Source organism: Lissotriton vulgaris, chromosome 8, assembly GCF_964263255.1.
Source record: "Lissotriton vulgaris chromosome 8, aLisVul1.2, whole genome shotgun sequence".
Classification (NCBI taxonomy): domain Eukaryota; kingdom Metazoa; phylum Chordata; class Amphibia; order Caudata; family Salamandridae; genus Lissotriton; species Lissotriton vulgaris.
Genome location: NC_141696.1, coordinates 174,353,643 through 174,362,353, shown reverse-complemented (window position 1 = coordinate 174,362,353; position 8,711 = coordinate 174,353,643). Strand labels below are relative to the sequence as shown.

The following is an 8,711-nucleotide window of genomic DNA, read 5'->3' as shown; positions in this document are numbered from 1 at the left end:
ATGCCCCCCCCCCCTAAATCATGGGATAGTGCATCAATTACATTGATATTAAAACCAGGCAAATCAGCGCTGAACTGTGGGTCTTATAGACCAATCTCCATTCTAAATACAGACTACAAAATATTTACTTCTGTACTTGCGAATAGGTTGGGTGTAGCTGCAACAAACATCTTGCACACAGATCAAAAAGGATTTGTAAGGGGATGTCAGTTATATGAACTGACATATGACCTTATAGGTGCTATTGATATGGCAACGGTGACATCACTACCTCTTGCTGTAATGACCTTGGATGCCACTAAGGCATTTGATAGAGTAAATTGGGTTTACCTATCAGAAGTATTGGAAAAATTCAATTTAGGTAGCAAATTTAGACGCACAATCAAACTCTTGTATAAGAACCCATCAGCATCTTTACTTGTTAATGGTGAACTATCGGACCCTTTTAATATCACTCGGGGAACCCGACAAGGATGCCCCCTTTCCCCCCTTTTATTTGATCTTTATATAGAACCTTTTGCACAAAAAATCCGAGACAATAGTAATATCAAGTCCTTTGTGTTTGAAGGGTGGGAGAGGAAGGTCGCTCTATATGCGGATGACCTTCTCATTTTTACATCCGAGTTAAGATCAGCTTTTCCAACATTAATTACGTTGGCTAAAGAGTTTGGAGCAGTATCAGGATATGAGGTTAATGCAGCCAAGACAGACATTATGGTCTGGAATGACCCTGAGCCTGTAGCGGGAGCCCAGATAAGTTCAGTCCTTCGATACTTAGGTTTGAATATTTACCAAAACATAGACGAGATTGCTCCAGTAAATTTTTCGCTTATATCTAAAGAATGTTGCAGGCAAATGAAATCATGGTCCAACCTACCGCTTTCTTTATTAGGTAGATCTAATTTAGTGAAAATGACAATTTTACCTAAGATCACATTTTTATTCAATACCATTCCCCTTTTTTTTTTTTTGATCCCAAAATGATAACTAAATTACAAAGCGATATACGTTATTTTATCTGGAATAACCATAATCCAAGAATCTCATGGAAGAAGATCAGGCGTCGTAGAGAGAAGGGAGGTTTGGCCGCACCTGATTTACAATTTTATGGGTGGGCTTTTCAAATGTCCCATGTCAGGATGCTATTGAAATTCCCTATAAACTTGTCTTGTGGACAAATGTTCGCTGCACTACCTAGAGGAGAAAAACTGGCTGACCATGAATTTTTGTTTAAATTTGGGGACCCCAAGTTTTTTAAGAAAATAAAACTAAAGGTGCTGAGGGATGCATGTAGAACATGGACTAAACTTAGATGTACCCTTAAAATTATTCTGCTAAAGCCCCACTTTGGAACTCTCCTGGCTCTCCGAGCTGGCTTTTGGATAGTCTTGCAACACCATTATGTGAGGCGGGCTTGATAAGTTGGGGGGACATCTTTGTTGAAGGAAGTTTACTACCATGGGAGAGTTTATGTTCAAAAGTGGGGCCTAGGTTCTCTAAGTTCAAATATCTCCAAATCCAAGGTTGGGCAAATGCAAGGTCCCGTGTTAAAGGTAGATTTCAGATAGGAGGCTATAGTACATTAGTGTAATTACTAACGGATAGACTCCCATTTCAAAAAGAAATCTCATTATGGAATAATATGTTACTAGATGAAGTAGAGGGCGAGTTCCTACTACCAGATCAGTTATGGTCTATACATATGACTGGTATTACTGTTGAAAATATGTGGCATTAATCATTTAAAATCATGTGGAACATAGTAAAACCATCGTGGTTACGCCGAAATCATCTGTTCACACTACATAGGGCCTACTATTCGCCCCAACGCCTGTCAAAGTTTACAGACAACACGTAGGTTTTATGCCCTAAATGTGGTCTGGCAGAGGCCTCGGACATACACATGTTCTTGGAATGCCCTCTGTTAACATCATTTTGGGACTCCGTCTCGAGTTCAATATCCACCTCTTTGGGATCTCCTCTAACCTTGACACCTGCTCTTGTTATTTTCGGAATTTCACCAGAGTTTATTGGTCCAGCAAAAAATCTACTTTTCTTTTGTATATTGCTGGCAAGGAGGGAAATATGTAAAAAATGGAAAGATCCATCACCTCCAATCTTGCTGGATTGGCAAAGGTCAGTTCTACAAACATCAAAGATGGACCTTTTAAGATCAGGAAATCAAAGCAAGAGAAAATTCTGGAGTCTGCTGAATTGGTAAAGAGCTATGGTTGATCTTGGGGGTTTTTTTTCCCCCAAGGTCCAATGATTAAGCTGCTTGGCATCCTCTTTTTATTTTCCACTTGACTATACCCAATATATTCCAACACGATGGGTATATGAACGCAGCATGTGTCCCATTTGGTTATTCAGCGTGGCTTTGTTGGATTACGATTCTACTCACTGTGGAGCATGCTACTAGTTGATCACCAAGGGCGAAAATGAGGACACAAAAAAAAAAAAAAAAAAAGATGAGTCAATTTAAAAAAAAATTAAAATGTGAATAAACAGTGTGTAAAAATAAATAAAAACACAATTAATGTTGTGAATATGCACACCATGAAAAACTTCAAAAAAGAAAAACAAATAAAACATTTTGAAAACATATTACACATTCTCCAATCGTTTTTTTAGAGCCAAACGAGAAAAAAAAAACGAAAAAGGAACCGAAGAACAGCCCATACAAAAACAAGTTACAAGAGTAGGAAGAAAACAACAAAGCAAACTACAAAACCCAAAGGTAATTTTTAAATATAAACACATCTCATCTGCAAAATAAATTGCAAATAATACTTTAAGAAAAAAGCTGAATAGTATAGAGATGCCACTTACTATTCTAATTCTTAAAAAGTGCATGAGTACGGTAAGTGCTGAATAGTGTATAAGTGCCATTTACTATTGTAACTCTCGCAAAGTACATGTGTAGGGTAATTGCTGGATAGTGTAGGGTGTCACTTACTATTCTAACTCCAGGAAAGTGCATGTGTACGGTAAGTGCTGGATAATGTAGAGGTGTAACTTACTATTCCAACTCCAGGAAAGTGCATATGTACAGAAAGTGCTGGATAGTGTAAGATTAACACTTAATATTTAAACTCCTTTAAAGTGCGTGGGTAGGGAAAGTGCTGGATAGTGTCTGGGTGACACTTACTATTCTAACTCCAGAAAATTGCATGAGAAGGGAAAGTGCTGGATAGTGTAGGGGTGACACTTACTATTCTAAGTACAGGAAAGTGCATGAGTAAGAAAAGTGCTGGATAGAGAAGAGGTGCCAGTTACTATTCTAACTCCAGGAAAGTGCATGAGTAGGGAAAGTGCTGGATAGTGAAGAGGCGCCACTTACTATTCTATCTCCGGGAAAGTGCATGAGTAAGATAAGTGCTGGATACTGAAGAAGTGCCACTTACTATTCTAACTCCAGGAAAGTGCATGAGTAGGGAAAGAGCTGGAAAGTGAAAAGGTGCAACTTACTATTCTAACTCCAAGAAAGTGCATAAGTAGAGAAAGTGCTGGATAGTGAAGAGGTGCCACTTACTAATCTAACTCCAGGAAAGTGCATGAGTAGGGAAAGTGCTGGATAGTGAAGAGGTGCAACTTACTATTCAAACTCCATGAAAGTGCATGAGTAGGGAAAGTGCAGGATAGTGAAGAGGTGCCATTTACTATTCTTACTCCAAGAAAGTGCATAAGTAGGGAAAGTGCTGGATAGTGAAAAGGTGCAACTTACTATTCTAACTCCAGGAAAGTGCATGAGTAGGGAAAGTGCTGGATAGTGAGGAGGTGCCACTTACTATTCTAACTCCAGGAAAGTGCATGTGTAGGGAAAGTGCTGGATAGTGAAGAGGTGCCACTTACTATTCTATCTCCCGGAAAGTGCATGAGTAAGATAAGTGCTGGATACTGAAGAAGTGCCACTTACTATTCTAACTCCAGGAAAGTGCATGAGTAGGGAAAGTGCTGGATAGTGAAAAGGTGCAACTTACTATTCTAACTCCAGGAAAGTGCATGAGTAGGGAAAGTGCTGGATAGTGAAGAGGTGCCACTTACTATTCTATCTCCAGGAAAGTGCAAGAGTAACTCCAAGAAAGTGCATAAGCAGGGAAAGTGCTGGATAGTGAAAAGGTGCAACTTACTATTCAAACTCCATGAAAGTGCATGAGTAGGGAAAGTGCTGGATAGTGAAGAGGTGCCACTTACTATTCTAACTCCAAGAAAGTGCATAAGTAGGGAAAGTGCTGGATAGTGAAAAGGTGCAACTTACTATTCTAACTCCAGGAAAGTGCATGAGTAGGGAGAGTGCTGGATAGTGAAGAGGTGCCACTTACTATTCTAACTCCAGGAAAGTGCATGAGTAGGGAAAGTGCTGGATAGTGAAGAGGTGCCACTTACTATTCTATCTCCAGGAAAGTGCAAGAGTAAGGAAAGTGCTGGATACTGAAGAGGTGCTACTTACTATTCTAACTCCAGGAAAGTGCATGAGTAGGGAAAGTGCTGTATAGTGAAAAAGTGCAACTTACTATTCTAACTCCAGGAAAGTGCATGAGTAGGGAAAGTGCTGCATATTGTAAGGGGGCCACTTACTATTCTATCTCCAGGAAAGTGCAAGAGTAAGGAAAGTGCTGGATAGTGAAGAGGTGCCACTTACTAATCTAACTCCAGGAAAGTGCATGAGTAGGGAAAGTGCTGAATAGTGAAGAGGTGCAACTTACTATTCAAACTCCATGAAAGTGCATGAGTAGGGAAAGTGCTGGATAGTGAAGAGGTGCCACTTACTATTCTAACTCCAAGAAAGTGCATAAGTAGGGAAAGTGCTGGATAGTGAAAAGGTGCAACTTACTATTCTAACTCCAGGAAAGTGCATGAATAGGGAAAGTGCTGGATAGTGAAGAGGTGCCACTTACTATTCTAACTCCAGGAAAGTGCATGAGTAGGTAAAGTGCTGGATAGTGAAGAGGTGCCACTTACTATTCTATCTCCGGGAAAGTGCATGAGTAAGATAAGTGCTGGATACTGAAGAAGTGCCACTTACTATTCTAACTCCAGGAAAGTGCATGAGTAGGGAAAGTGCTGGATAGTGAAGAGGGGCCACTTACTATTCTAAATCCAAGAAAGTGCATCAGTAGAGAAAGTGCTGGATAGTGAAGAGGTGCCACTTACTATTCGAACTCCAAGAAAGTGCATGAGTAAGATAAATGCTGGATAGTAAAGAGGTGCCACTTACTATTCTAACTCCAGTAAAGTGCATGAGTAGGGAAAGTGCTTGATATTGAAGATGTGCCACTTACTATTCTAACTCCAGGAAAGTGCATGAGTAAGGAAAGTGCTGCATATTGTAAGGGTACCACTTACTATTGTAACTGCACAAATTGAGTGAAAAAAAAAAACAGTTTATTTTTTTTTTACAAAAACATAGAAAAACATAGTAATTTTTATTATCTCTTTTCAATTTTTCAACAGATAATGTCAAGCCAGGCCACAGCATCTTACACCAAATCAAGGAAAGGAAACAGACTTCTTAAACATTGTGGGTATATATATTGTAATGAAAGGATAAGTGAACCAAGGAGACATTGGAGGTGTGTGCAATATTATTCTTCCCGTTGCAGCGGCAGAGCGGTTACTGTTGGTGACAACGTAATCAAAACAACTGAACATAACCACTCTGTCTCTGCAATGGAGATAGAAATACGCGAAACAATAAACAAAATGAAAGATATTGCATCCACCTCCAATGAAACTCCTGGTCACATTTTAAGAGAGGTTGCAAAACATGTCCCTGGACATGTTGCTTGTAATATGCCTTCTATACCCAATTTGCGTAGAATTATTCAACGTAAAAAGCAGGCAAGTAACACACACACAGTTACTCCTCAAACTTTTGCTGACATTATTATTCCTCATGATTTAACTCTTCTTTCTCTAATGAACCTTTCTTACTCTATGACAACCAAAACCCTCTTAAACGAATTCTAATATTTAGCACTCCCCGTAACCTTTTTAAATTAGAGAATACTGAAATTTGGATGATGGATGGGACGTTTAAATGTACGCCCCATCCTTTCACCCAAATTTACAGCATTCATGCACAGATTAACAAAAATTTAGTTCCCTTAGTGTATAGTTTGCTACCAGATAAGCAATCTGCAACCTGCACTGAATTTTTGTCAGTGATTAAAGAGAAATCTTCTGGAAAAAGTCCTAGGAAAATCATTATAGATTTTGAATTGACTATGATCAATGTGTTCAACAAATTGTACGTGGATACCCAAATTCAGGGATGTTTTTTTCATTTTTCCCAGGCATATTGGCGTAAACTTCAAAAAACATCCCTGGTTTCAGATTACTGCTCAGATAGCAAATTACAGGTTGAATTAAAGAAATTAACAGCACTTTGATTTGTACCTCCTGAAAGTGTAGATGAGTACTACACTGCAATTTCTGAATCAGAATATTTTGTTGAAAATGAAGAAAAATTGGCACCCTTGTTAAATTACTTCGAGGACACATGGATTGGGCGTCTAAGCAGATCAGGTCGCAGGAGGAAGCCACGTTTCCATGTGGAGTGGTGGAACTGCTACTCAACCTGCTTGGAAGGAGGAGCCAAAACAAACAATGCCATAGAGGGATGGCACAACTCCTTCAGTCATACAATTGGCAAACATCATCCAAATTTCTACTCTTTTTTGAAAACTTTGAAGAAGGAGTAAAGTTTTCAAGAAATGAGACTTGCACAGGCATTAACAGGTAGCCTAAATTCACGACCTTCAAGACAAACAAAGGAGATGTCCGAGAGACTATTGGCTGTACTTCAACAATTTTCGTTGAGTGTGGCATTAGACTACCTGGAAAATGTTGCTAACATATTACATTTCTAATCATTAATCACAATCTTACTTTCCTGCTTTGTCCTAAAAAATTTTTTTACACATTTAATTCAATTGCCATTTTTTAAAAACATTTTTTTAATTAATATTCGTCGGGTTCCCTTACCTTAAGAAGTCTTCATTTTTTCTGCTGCACCATTTACAAATGATAACAAATCCATTACGATTTTCTTTCCCAAAAAAAACCCCTTACAATCCATTGTAAAGTCACTCTCTCCTTCTTTTTTTTTATAAATAAATTTTCATTCCATTAAATTTAAAATGGAATATCTATACTTTTTGAAAACATTTTGAACGTTCCATTTAAAGTTACAAAATTTTCCTCACCACTTAATTTTTCAAAAGTGATGCTGCCTTGAAAATAATTTGTTAAAAAAACTTTTTTTTAAAAGTGTGGAATTAAATATTTGAAATATTTTTCCGAATAGATACAAAAAAGAACAATGTTCTTATCTTTTAATTTTTTTCCTCCAAAAAGGTCAAAAACGTATAATAAAATTTTGAAACAATTCTTTTTCATTTTGAAAGTACAAAATCGTTACTTTAATACATTTTAAAAGTAAAGCATTCTTCTTTGCTTTTCTAAAAATGTTTTTTCCTTTTTTCTGTACTTTTTCAAACAGAAAAATTTCAATCTTGCAAACAAATCCATCTTCCTTTGCGAAATCCTTAGGCATTCATCTTTCTTCTGAAAATCCTTCACTGCAAAATGTGACGTTCACAACCTGTAAATTAATTTTTCAAGGTTAATTAACATCACAACCTAACTGCATTTTTTCTCGCTAACTAAATTTAATTTTATCATCATCCAACAAAACCGTCTACGAAACCCAAATTCATTGGCATTCATCTTTTTATAAAAAATTCCCTTAAAAGACAATTAGATGTTGACAACCTGTAAAAGGATTTTCAAGGTTATGTAACATCACATCCTAACTTGTTTTTTTCTCGCTGACTAAATCATTTCATATTTCAATCAATTCATTTCTTTAAAGCAACACGCAAAATAAATCCTTTAAATTCCTGGCTTATGAAATATGAAACAAAAGCAACCAATCAAACCCGTTTTTACGAAAATATCAACAATTTAATCTAAATGTATCTCTCTTCGATTTTCACACTAGCAATTCCAAAAACCAGTTTTCATTTTAACAAACCAAGCCAAAAGCAATCATTTTTCAAAAATCACATAACTATCCTATTACTCTTCTACAAACTTTCAATACCAATACATGTCTATCTCTACACAAAACATTTAACGTTCAAAATGTTTTCAAATAATTTAACAGTAACTTATTTTTCTATCTTTAACCATAACTTTATTCGTAACATAACCCGACGAAGGCATATACAAGTAAAATGTTCGGCGACATGTTGAATTCAAACACAATACAACTATTTTTTAAAACCGCAACCTCTCCTGGAAAGGGGCGACCATTCGGTCCCCCCGAACGTATGGTGGAGTACCTCGATCCCCCCGGGAAGCCATCTTGGGCGGGAGGCGAGTCTCGGCTGGTATGCCCGAAGTGGCGTAGCCGGGGCGCGCCTTTTTCCCACCCTAGAGTGGGCTGGCCTAGACACCGACGCGGCCGGCCACGCCCTCGGAGGCAGGTGGGGGCGGGTTCACGCCCACCCTGAAGACGGATAAAAGGAGCGGAAGCCAAGAAAGCATCCTCTTGTTCCTGTGCTCTGAAGCTGCACCTCCCCGCTGCACGTGAGCTCGAGACGGAACGAAGAGCCAATTTTGAGCGTTGTAATCTCTCTTTTGTCTTACAGATATCCCGTCTGAGAATGCCCAAGAAAGTCGGAAAGCGGGTCGGTACCGAG

At 38.2% G+C, this 8,711-nt stretch overlaps 1 pseudogene; it reads left to right on the top strand.

The window, feature by feature from the left end:
- Positions 1-2,689: 2,689 nt before the first annotated feature.
- Positions 2,690-6,875, top strand: LOC147696834 (uncharacterized; annotated as a pseudogene).
- Positions 6,876-8,711: the final 1,836 nt, after the last annotated feature.